Source organism: Microcebus murinus, chromosome 4 (assembly GCF_040939455.1).
Source record: "Microcebus murinus isolate Inina chromosome 4, M.murinus_Inina_mat1.0, whole genome shotgun sequence".
NCBI lineage: Eukaryota > Metazoa > Chordata > Mammalia > Primates > Cheirogaleidae > Microcebus > Microcebus murinus.
The window spans coordinates 33199731-33212293 of NC_134107.1; the positions used below are offsets into that span (position 1 = coordinate 33199731).

The window sequence follows — 12563 nt, forward strand, 5'->3', positions numbered from 1 at the left end:
TTTTTGTAAATATAAATAAATACATTTATATGATTTCCATTTCTTTCTTACACAAAAGTAGCATACTATCTATGCTTTTTTACACTTTTATTTTTTTGGTTGGCAACAGATACCTCCTGGAAGTCTCTCCATATTGCATCTTCTTTAGTTTTTATCTACAGCTGCTTAGTGCTCCATTGTGTGACTGTGCCCTAGTTTATTCGTCCAGTCTGCTATGTATTGTTTGTTTTTTTTCCAGTATTTTTCATTACAACCAGTGATGTACCTTGTCCATAGGTATTTTTGTATTGTTGAGGCTATATCTCCAAGGTACATTCTTACATGTGAGTTGATAAACTTGTGATTTTGTTAGATATTGTCAGATATCCCGTAATGTTGGGGACATTTCTACCAACAGTCTATGAGAGTGTCTCTTTCCTCATGGCCCTATCAAGAGAATGTGCTGTCAAGTTTTGTAATTTTTACCAATCCGATAATTGAAAAATGGTATCTCAGCATAGTTATATTAATAATTTGCATTTCTCTTATTATGAGTGATGTCCATCTTTTTATATGTTTAAAGAGCATATGAAATCTTTCTTTGTGAATTGTCTGCTTGTCATTTTTGCTTATTTTTCTATTGTCATTTTGATCTCTCTCCCTCAATTTTAGAGCTCCTTATGTATTGGGAATGGATATTAGCCCTGTATTTGTGATGCATGTTAATCATAGTTATTTTAAAGTCTAAGTCTAAATCTGTGGGACTGTTTTTATTGTCTTTTTTTAAAAAAAATTCTTTTGGGTTTTGATCAAATTTGTACCCATTTCCTGGTAGGCCTTGTAGTTTTTGATTGAATACCAGACTTTGTTTATAAAATGTCCCAGCGGCTCTGGAGACAGTATTTTCCTCTGGAGATAATTTAGTGTTCTACTGGCTGACAGGTGATTTGGGCAGATCATGTTGCTCAGGGCTGGTCCGTTTAAGGTTCTCCTCACTGTAAAGGAGTAGCCCTCGTTAGATCCCAACTGAAAGTCTGGGGTTTTTGCCTTCCTCCTCGGCAGCCCTGAAAGCTAATATTTGTACCCTGAGCATTATGGGATTCCTATTTTCTTAGATATTTAGCCTCACAGCAGCTGCTTTCTGTTGGTTTCTCTGTCCTAGTCAAAGCAGGTGCAGTTTAGGAGTCCACAGACGCCTTGAGGCAAAGTTGTATTAGGCTCCTTTCTCTGCAGCTCACTGCCCTCCAGGATGTTGGCCTTTCAGTTTTTGTGCCTTTTTCCAGCACAACAAGAGCATCACTAGCTATAGGTTGCTGCTGTGTCTTCAGCCTTTACTTCCCATACAGTGAATTTGCAAATGCCCCATGAGAAAGAGCAGGGGGCAAATGCAAAGCTCACCTCAGTGAGTCACTCTGTCCCCAGGGTCGAAGCCTCTGTAGAGTCCTGGTGCCTCAATTATTTCCTGATACCTTCCAACAGCTCTTCTTTTACATTTTTATCTACCTTTTATAGTTGTTCTCAAACAGAGGAGTTAATTTGATACTAGTTATTCCATCATAGCCAGTAGCAGCCGTCATCTTTCCACTTAGCACATTTTATTAAATTTGTATGGAAATGAGAAAACAGTCAAATTGATGAAGCATTTTAAAATTGACAGGGAAATTGGCTTGCTCATACACTGGTGGGGAAGGGAGAAATTGGTACCACCTTTCTGGAGGGCATTCATTTATATCAAAAGCCTTAACATTTCATTTCCCTTTTGACCCAGCAATTCTGCTTCTAGAAATTTATTCTAAGAAAATAATCATGAATATGTGGGGAGATTTATTTGTAAAAATTTCTATCCCGTGACCAAAACTGGCATCAAAATCCTAAATATGCAACAATAAGGGATTTGATAAATTGTGTTGCTTCATTGCAGTGGAATATAATGGAATTCAAAGTTGGAAATGATGTTGAAGAATATTTAAACATATTGGTGATCTATTGTTAAGTGCAAGAGATTATAAAACAACACATACAGTGTAATCCCATTTCAAAATGTATTCACAGATACATAAGACTAGAATAATGGCACGTGGAAGTGTTAATAGTGGGTATCGTTTAGTTGTTGAATTTTCTCGTGTTTATCCATATTTTTAAAAATTTCTGTAGGAATGATGTTTGTTCTAAAAAAATTAATATACTTTAAAAAAACACTTAGAGTTGGTAGGCCCAGTTGAAAATGTTTTCTGGCAAACATTTTATTTTATGCTTGGTTGCCTAAGCTCTATCTTTATACTCCTAGTAATTTTATATTTCATCAAAAACAGTACTCTCCTTGAAAATACTTTGTGGAATAGAAGACCTCCACACAAACATACTTTAAATGCCCACTAGTCAGACTCAAACAAAGCCTTCACCTCTTCCTGGCAGTCTGTACCAATACCTGTTCAGTAAGGAGTCCTTTAAAAAATATATACATATATATTTGTGAAAAAGACTTGAATTATAAGGGAAGACTTGTTTCTTAGGGAAAAAAATGTAATTTCCTTTTGAAACCAGTAGCCAAAATTTAATGCAGTTGCCTTTGTAAAGCTAAAATCATGATTTCTGAAGAATGTTCTCATCCACTGTTGCATTTTGTATTGAAGGTACTCTCTTCAAAGCAGAGTCAGTAATGATATGACCTCTTGGGTGTTGAGGCGGTTTCCTAGGAATGCCTGTTCCTTGGTTACATCACCAAAGAACCAGCGAGTTGAGGATGGTCATCTGCACCAGGAGGCCTATGGGTACTTCTTGCCTATCCAGACGAGGTGGCAGGACAATGACCAGTACAGCCACGTGAACAATGCCGTGTACTACAGCTACTTCCGACACTGTTATCAGCCACTACCTCATCAGGTAGGCTTGGGTCTGTCGCCCCACACCCTCCCTTTGGCTTTTGGGTGCAGCCTCCGTTGTGAGTTCCTGTAGAGCGTCCTGGGAAGAGATTCCCCCGTGTGCCTCGGCTAGTGTGGCTCTGCTGTTGAGCCGACTGAGCGCCAGAGTATTCCAGAGCAGAACAGGAGAGCTGACCTGTGAGTGAGGAATGGGTCGCCCTGTTGCTCCCGCAGTCTCAGGTGTTCATATATCTTGGTCCTTTGCACTAAATTGTCAGCAAATGTGTAGGCTTTGAATCTCAAGCCCCTACACAGCAAACCACATAATGTTCAGACCCTGTGCAACTTGAGCAGACATGAACATCAACCCTCGAGGCTTTTTCGGGAGAAAAGCAGCTGCTTCCCCCACAGCGGGCTCATGAGGGGGAGGAGAGCGTGCAGATGTAAAGATGTTTATTACATCCTCTGAATGCAGTGGCGACATGATTGCCATCTGATCGTATGTTTGCGAGATTGCTTGGTGTATATTTGGTCAATATAATTCTCTCTATGTAAGATTGTATCATATAGAGATCTGTGTAAATCCTAGCTCCACCTTGCATTAGCTGTGCAGTTTTGACCAAACTGTGTAACCTTATAGAATCTTCTGTAAAAATAACTCACATTTATCAATAGCTTTCTCTGTCTAGCACTATGACGCATTTTACATAGGTTTTCTTGTTTAATCCTAAGACAATGCTATAAGAGGGTAGCAGAGGTTGTCAGTGCACTGCCTGAAATTTTTTGCCTTTACCCTTTAGGGGCACACTGGCCTGACTCCCAACTGCCAGCACTTTGCTGAAGGGCTTTCTCTGACCACCAGAGCCCCTTTTGCAGGCAGGCTGGAAGTGCCAAGAATTAATGCCCCAAGAAGCAGTCTTCAATTACTGGCTGACAGGAGTTGTGTATTGATACCCCAACTTCCTCTGCTCTTGCTTGAGATAATTCTGAGGTGCAGACTTTACATGGGCTCCCAGGTTTCTCTAGTGGAGTTAAGCTCTAGTTAGCCATATTAGTAGCTTTTTTTTTTTTTGAGATAAAATTATAACATACAGTTCAGTATTTTAACCATTTTGAAGTATACAATTCAGTGGTTTTTAGTATATTCACAATGTTGAACAACCATCACCACTAATTCCAGAACATTTCTATCATCCCCCCAAAAAAACACTGTACCTGTTAGTGGTCACTTTCAGTTGTCCTCTCTCCCCCTCCTCTGGCAACTACTAATCTAATTTCTGTCTCTATGGATTTGCCTATTCTGGACATTTCGTGTCAATGGAATCATTAAACGTAATAGTCTTTTGTGTCTGGCTTCTTCCACTTAGCATGATGTTTTCAGGGTTCATCCATGTTGTAGCAAGTATCAACCTTTGTGTGAGTGAATAATATTCCATTGTATGAATATGCCACATTTTGTTTATTCAGTTCATGGACTTTGGGATTATTTCTACTTTTTGGCTGTTACGAATAATGCTGCTGTGAACATTTTGTGTACAAGTTTTTGTGTGGACATGTTTTCAATTCTTTTGGGTATATACCTAGAATGGAATTGCTAGGTCATATGGTAACTGTTCAACTTTTTGAGGAACTGTCAAACTGTTTTCCAGTGGCCGTGCCATTTGTATTCTCACTAGCAGTGTAGGGGGGCTCTGATTTCTCCACATCCTCATTGACACTTGTTATTATCTATTTGATTATAGCTATCCTGAGTGTCCATGAAATGACATCTCATTCTGGTTTTGGTTTGTCAACCAAACTTCCCTGATGACTAATGCTGTTGAGTATCTTTCCATGTTGGACTTTGGACTTTGGTATATCTTCTTTGGAAAAACATCTATTCAAATCCTTTACCTATTTTTTAATTGGGTTATTTATCTTTTTATTGTTGACATGTAAGAGTTGCTTATATATTCTGGATACCAGACCCTTATCATATATATGATTTGTAAATATTTTCTCTCATTCTACGGGTTATCTTTTCACTTTTTTGCTAGTGTCCCCTAGCACACACAAGTTTTAAATTTGAGCAACACTGGTAACTTTTTAAATAACAAATGCTTTATTGGTTACTTTCCTTTCCTGTCCCTCTGCGCTTTCCGTAGGCTTGCTTAATCTGCAATAAGTACCTTTTAGTTCTCACTCAGATTGCAGATTCGCTATGTTAGGCAATTTAAATTTCTTCTTTTTTCTAAAAGATATGTATAAAACAACTTTCATTTTGACAGTGCCTGTTTCTCACATGTGCTATGTGGTCCTGAATCTTTACACTAATTTTACTTTACTTATAACTTCCAGTAATTCCTCTAGAAGTAGGTTGTACTTGCTTACTTATGAATAATAAACTGTCTTTTTCAATCTTCATTTGTGCTTTTAGAAGAAGAAGGTATGCTTTATACTTTGAAATCTGCAGCAGTAGGTAAAAACTGTATCTGAGGTTATTTGTAATTTCCCATCATTTTTCACAGAGAAACATGGCAGTGAATTTTCCAGCTCGCTCAGAGCTACCCACTCTTTCTTAGAAAGGGTCAGCCTGGTACCCTTTTTGGGTTGACTCTTGAGTTACCTCAATACAATTGAGACCTAGTGGTGTTGGCTTTAGTGGCTTTTGATTGTCTCCCATTTATAAAAAGGCTTCTGGAAAGATAATGTGCAGTTAATAATGGTTGAATCCTTTATCTGGTGGAGATTGTGTCTATATGGTCCTAATTTGTTATAAACTGCCTCACCCAAGGTCAGCTTCTGCCAGTTTTGGGGGTGCAGGTAGAGTTGGCAGCATGTAAGGAAGAATTCCTGGCAGAATAATGTCCTGTCTCAGATAGAAGTTTTCGGTTATTACACATGGACTCTTAAGCTGTGGAAACACTTTTGACTATTGTGCCCAAGGACCTTCTAGTCATGATTTCGTAAAGAAAATGTATTTACCTTTTTTTTTGAGTCAGAGTCTCACTCTGTTGCCTGGGCCAGGGTGCCGTGGCATCAGCTTAGCTCACAGCAACCTCAAACTCCTGGGCTCAAGCGATCCTGCTGCCTCAGCCTCCGGAGTAGCTGGAACTACAGGCATGTGCCACTATGCCTGGCTAATTTTTTCTATATATTTTTAGTTGGCCAATTAATTTCTTTCTATTTTTAGTAGAAAGAACTTGCTCAGGCTGGTTTCGAACTCCTGACCTTGAGCGATCCGTCCACCTCGGCCTCCCAGAGTGCTAAGGAAAATGGATTTACCTTTAAACTGTTTCTAAGAGATCTAAGGCTTGTTTTATAGGTTGCTCTTGGACTGGCAGAAGCAAAGCGGCACCCCACAAGGGTGTGAGAAGGTGGGAAGGCCAGACGGGGAGTGGGGAAATTGCCTCATTCCACTGGAGCGCGCCAATGAGAGGAAGAGCAGCTGTTCAGGCCACAGAGATTTGTCCCAGCCCGGGGCACCCTGTAGCCTACTTTTCTCCTGGCCTTCTAAGGGTGGTCAGCACCGTACACGTGCCAAACACCCTTGGGATTATCAACGAGCAGCATCCTCGCCTAGAACATTCCTTCTTTGAGGCGGCTTCCTCCAGGAGAGGGCACCAGGGAGGTGGGCAGGACGCGGCGGGGGAGGGCGAGAACTCAGCGGAACAGGCCGCTGCCCTCCCAAAGTTCCCATCACTTTGACACGCCGAAGGGGTTAAGTCATTCTTGAACAGTTTATCGCTCATCAATTGTAATTAAATATGTTTATATTAAATTATGTTCTGTAATTAATGTAAAATCCTTTAGCCTATGCTGTTATTAGAACCAGATGCTGAAGTACCAACAATATTTCAACATGACTGTGCTGCCTCGCCAGCTGTCTAACTGTAATTACTTTAATCTCAGCTTGTTATCTAATTATCACCTTTGTAAAGGGAAAAGTACTCTCTAATGCTTACTGATTGTTTCAGATGATGATGAAGAGCGGGGAACAGCTGTCAGAGAGCGTGGGCCCTGTTTATCACAACCGAGGAACTTATCCTGAAGTGTATTCAGGGCCAAACTGCTGAGAAAAAAGATGTGCCAGGCGGGAACTGGGGACTGGCCAGCAAGGGGAGACAGGTGGCGTGGTGGCTAAGGGTGCAGCCCCGGTGGGGAAATTGTCAGGTGACACCTGCCTCCTCCAGCCATGCCTGGGGAGCCAGTTTCTTAATCTGCTGAAGACTCAGTTGCCTCATCTGTAACATGGAGACAGTAATAATACTAGAATCATCCTCAGAGGGTCGTTACAAGGATTAAATGAGATAAGGCACAGGAAGCTCTGAGCACAGTGCTTGGCAACATGCACACATTTAATTCATGTTAACTGTTCTTCTTTCTTTTAAAAAGAAATCAATGTTGGTTTCCTCCATTTCCGTCTTAGCCTTGATTGCTAAATCTGAAACAATTAAAATGGGCATCTCAATGCCAGCAGCTTGGCGTTATCACTTTGTTCTACAAACTATGTTCTCTATCTTTGGGATTGAATTTTACCTCCACATTGCTTATTAAAAAATAGTTCACCAAACCAGTTGAGAGTATAAACGAGTGTTGTTAGGGAAATCTTAAAGCTTCTTGGGAGATGAGACTGTTTTGGAATATCCTAGACTGTGTATGTATTTGCATGTCAGCCATTGATGTTGTCACTGTAGTTTGCGCCTAAATAATCATTAAAGCAGATTCCCTTAGGATGTTTACTAAGCTTTTAATATCCTCTCATATTTTACCTCTCAGGGCCTGCACTTCCATCCGAGGGGAGTTGGCACCAGATCTCCCTGCCATGCAAATGGCAGAATGCTAGACCACGTGGAGAAAGATCTGTAAGGGGGAGAGGGGAGAACTAAGGGGAGTGCACTGAGCCAATGAGAAAAAGGACCATGGGAAGTGGCTGAGTTACTGGGATAAGCCAGACTACTAGAGAGGTCTGAGCGAGTAGAAAAGAACTCCCATCTTCAGGAACCAAGTAGTCAGAACTTAGTCTCTTTGAAGGCAGGAAGTAGGGGGCCTCTTTTAAAAGGTAGACATTTTATTCAGGTAATAGAAAGAGAGAAAGGAATGAGAGACAAGAAAAGAGGTAGGAAAGCACAGATCAAAGAGCCTAGACCCGGCCTTTGCACAAGGAGATGAGAGAGGAGAGAGGATGCAGGAAAGTGAAGAGTGTTGGCTGGTGTCAGAGGTGCCTCCGTTCTGATTCAGACTTGCTCCCTTTAACAACTGTGTGACCTCAGCCTTAGGATTTTCAATTAATATATTTAAAATATTGTCTTGCACTCCCTGTGTTAGGCAGGATAAATTATCATTACTCTTAAAAAGAGTAATGTTGTTTGCAAAGTACATATTAATAATAAGTGATCAGTAAACTATAGACTTTATTACTAGGTAGGACTGAAGCTAGGGAAAGTATGCTCAAGGTAGGAAAATCAGGATGGTGAGGAGGAATCAGTGAAAGTCCTGGAAATAACTTTTCTAATAATTATGGATATAAACACATAGAGCCTGTCATTTGGGGTCCAGTCAGGAAAACAGAAGCCTCTCCAGGTCTTTCAAATGGAAGGAATTTAACACAGGGATTTGGCAACACAGGTGTTAGAAGGACTCAGAGCAAAAAGGGGACAATAATATAATGCAGAGATTAGTAACTGCAGAAAATCTTACTTTCAGGATTGGGGGAACAACAGAGAGGAAGTAATATTTCTAGAGCCCAGAATTATAGAGAATGGGAGCCTGGAGGGTGGTGGAATTCTGGAGGGAAGGGCTGTGCCATGCCAGTGCTGGGAATGAGGAGGGGACGGGAAGTGCTGGGGCTGGGATGCAGGGAGTGGTCACGAGCTGTAGGAAGCTGGAGCCCATGGCTGACTACTGCTGGAGGATTGCTGACCGAGCTGGAAGAAGGAAGAGTCCTTTTGTCCCCTCATCCTGCCTCCCAAACGCCCCCCAACGCTTCCTACTGCTAGAACTAAATCAGAAGTCAGCTACAGGGGAGTATATGAGGATCCTAGTACCCCTAAAATAAAAGCAGAGCATGGAAGGGCAGGATGGGGGCTGAGAGCAAGCAGGCAAATGACCTGCCTGTGAAGGGAGGCTGTCTTGTGTCACAACCCTTTCTCTGCTGCAGCTACTCGTAGTGTCCCTGGTGGGTGCTCTCCAGGCACTGGAAGAAGGAGCATACGTTTGTCTTATGTTGCTGAACTAGTGGCTCTTCCAGACTCTCTAGGCCTGCCACCACCCACAGCCACTCCAGGGTGGCCCATGACAGGTTTATTTTAGGTCCCTCTTCACCTCGGTACCCCAATGTGGTACTTTGGAAGGAGGGTCCGTAAGTAGACTGTTACTGATTTAATTAATATCTGCTTGTTTTTATTTTTTTTCAAGTGAAAAGCAAGATTAGGTTTACATTTTCTTTTCACTTGGCAGCAAACAGCAAGTCTTCCTTAAATAAATACAAGCAAATCTGCTTGCTTTATCTGTAGGAAGCAGCTCTGCTTAGTAGTTAAAGAGCATAGGCTGGAACCAGACAGACAAGTCTTCTGTTCCCTGCTCTGTCACTAATTGTGTGACCCAAGTTCCTTATCCTTTCTTTGCCTCAGTTTCCTCATTTGTTTAAAAGAGTGAATGAGTCTTTTCTTGTGAGGGCTAACTGGAATAATGTTCGTATTAATAAATCCCTTAACACAGTACCTGGCACATGGTAAGCAATCAAAGAATGATGGCCATTATAGAATTAGTACTATTCCTGTGTCATATGCTGGGTCACATCCCCACTCCCCCTGGAGCTAGTCAACAAGTCTTTGGGGAAATCTAGAGGGGGAGCAACACTTGATACTGAATTCTGGAGCGTTAGCATCATGTGCTAAAGCAATGTGTAGTATTCACGTGCAGAAAACAAGAAACCTGCCCTGGAGAAGCCCGTGTGCTCCTTGACAGGTGTCAGTTTGCTCAGCATGGTGCCAAGCTCCAGAGAAAGCCAAAGCTTGCAGAGCGTGGGTGCTGGCCTGCTTACCTGGGAGGGGGTAGCCTGGCCTAGTGCAGATGTTTAGATCCACTTTCTTGGTTTCATCTACATATGGGCACAGTAAAAATGGGTTTATCTGAAATCCATCAACCAGAAAGCTCTGCTAACTGTTATTTCCTCATCTATCAGTTCAGTAGCAACTGATGTTTGTGGTAATGAACCTGGCGCCCCTTGAGATCCCAAAATGTGTTTCAGCTTAAGGCATTTGAGCACCCTGGAGTTCTTTGAAAATCAGACAGATGTGTGTGAAGTCTGGTAATTCTCAGGTGAGCAAACCGTCACTCTGAGCATCTCCCCAGGTGAGACGTGTGCTTCTCAGCTTCTCGGCTCTGCACGTGCCTGGACTGCATCGCCCCCAGGGCCTTCTGGGGAAGCTCTCTGAGCATCCTCTCTCCCTTGAAGCCTTCCCTGAGTTTCCCACAGGAAGAGCTGTTCCTTTCCTCACCCCGTCGCTTGATTCAGGGAGCCATAGGCTGGGCAGCATTTACCCCTTGGAGTGTGGGGCTACTTTACATGTCCCCTCCCTCCCCTGCATTAGACTGTGAGCCCCTTGAGGGCAGAACAGTGCCTTAATCATTTATATATCCTGAGTGTATTACCTTGCCTAGCATGTATTTTGTCTTCAGTGAGTGTTCCTTGAAAGAACTAAACAAAGTAACTCACAATCAGACCGTGCCAGGTCCCCCCTCTACCACCATCTCCTAGGGCCACGTGGCAGGTCTCAGTCTCCCATGATTGTTCTGTCACACGTTACTGGATGCTCATGCCAGGAAACCACACATGCAGGCCTGCAGGACAGACATCATCAGACCACCCAGTGGATCTGACCATGATGGTGACAACTTGGCTGTGGCTGATTTAGCAGCAGCAGGAGCAGAAGACAGGAGCTGGCATATCCCAAGGCAGGCGGAGGGGTGAGTCTTTAATGTCAGGAATGCCCAGATGCGAAGAGGGCTGTTTCAGGAGCAGTGGCTCCCACCGCTTATCAGAAGGACATAAATCTGACCAACTTGACGTAAAGTCTCTCAGTAGAAGGGACACACCAGGCTCTGGGGTTACTCTTTATTTATAGCATCTTTGGCTACTGAAGGAAATATCCTATGATGAGAGGAATAACCCAGCAACAGAGACAGAAGGAAATCTCTGCCTGGAGGCTCGTGTTCCATCACTGTTGCCGCAGTTCCTTCTTCTGCAGTTGTCAACTACCTGTGGCCCCTCCCAGGCAGCACGCTGTGCTCACATCTGTGCCCTCAGTTAAGCTATTGCCTCTGTCTGTAATCCTCCCGCTCCTGTTCTTCAACAGCCTGACTCCTCCTACCTTTTTCTGACTATCCCAGCCACCACCCCTCCAATGAGATTTGTGTCCATCCTCTATTTTCCATAGGATTCCGGATTTTCTGTATTAGCAGTTCACAGACTTTTTCAGTAAACAGCCAGATAGTACATATTAATAGTTTGGGCTTTGTGGGCCATAGGTCCCTGTTGCAACTACTCAACTCTATTAAAGTAGAAAAGCAACCACGGACAATATATAATTAAATGTGTGGCCATGTTCCAATAAAACTTTATTGTCGTTTCCTACTTTTTCCACCGTCTCTGAACTCTTGTATTTTTATAGCTTCAGTCAGTCTTCTGGCTAATTGATCATAAATTCTTGTACATTGTTACTGAGTTTTTGCTCTTAGAATGGCATGTCACCCTAGTCTGAACTCCTCAAGCTAGGAACTGTAGTGTCTTAGCCTTGATTTCCCTCAAAGCAGAGCTGAGATCTTGCATGCATGTAGTTTGTGCATTGATCCCAAAGAACAAGAGTGGGGTGATGGTACTAAAGTGATGGACAGTGTGGGCCCCAGGGGCTAAATTCCATTGAGGAGCCGGGTGGAATGGGCTTCAGAATTGTCTGCCCAGAGGACAGAAATGGGGAGCATCTACTACTGGAACCATCCTCCACTGGCCGCTTAGTGTGGTGTTAACTCCCTCTCTGTCTCCTAAGTGTGTGAAATGTCAGAATCATCAAGCAGATTCCTGCAAATCTCCCATGAGACTGAGATGAGACACTCCCAGACAGAAAGCAAAAGATTCTTCATAGTGCTGTGGCCAGGTGCTGTGGCAGGTCTTACCTGCCTAGGCTGGCTGCTGAGCCAACGCTGGAGTATACAGGGGGGTTCAGAAGTGTCAGGCAGCTTAGAAGAGGCCCCCAACACATGTCACATGCATTGTCATTTGCTGGCACAGTATGTTGCATCTGCTGAGAAGCAGTGGTTAAAAGGGCAGGCTGGGCACAGTGGCTCACACCTGTAATTCTAGCACTCTGCAAGGCCATGGTGGGAGGAGCGCTTGAGCTCAGGAGTTCAAGACCAGCCTGACCAAGAGCAAGACCCTGACTGTACTAAAAATAGAAAAAATTAGCCAGGCATCATGGCACATGCCTGTCTGTAGTCTCAGCTACTTGGAAGGCTGAGGCAGGAGGATTGCTTGAGCCCAGGAGTTTGAGGTTGTAGTGAGCTATGATAATGCCGCTGCACTCTAGCCTGGGCTACAGAGGAAGACTCTATCTCAAAAAAAAAAAAAAAAAAAAAAGGCTGTCTTTGGTGCCAGACTGCCCAGGGTTTAATCCTGGTTCTGCTCCTTCCCATATGTGTAATCTTAGGCAAACTATTTAGCTTCTTTGTGGCCTTATTCCCTCA

The 12563-nt window shown here is 43.0% G+C and overlaps 1 pseudogene; it reads left to right on the plus strand.

Moving 5' to 3' along the window:
- Nucleotides 1-2643: 2643 nt before the first annotated feature.
- LOC142870535 (uncharacterized) overlaps nt 2644-12563 on the plus strand; it is a 92801-nt pseudogene continuing 82881 nt past the window's right edge.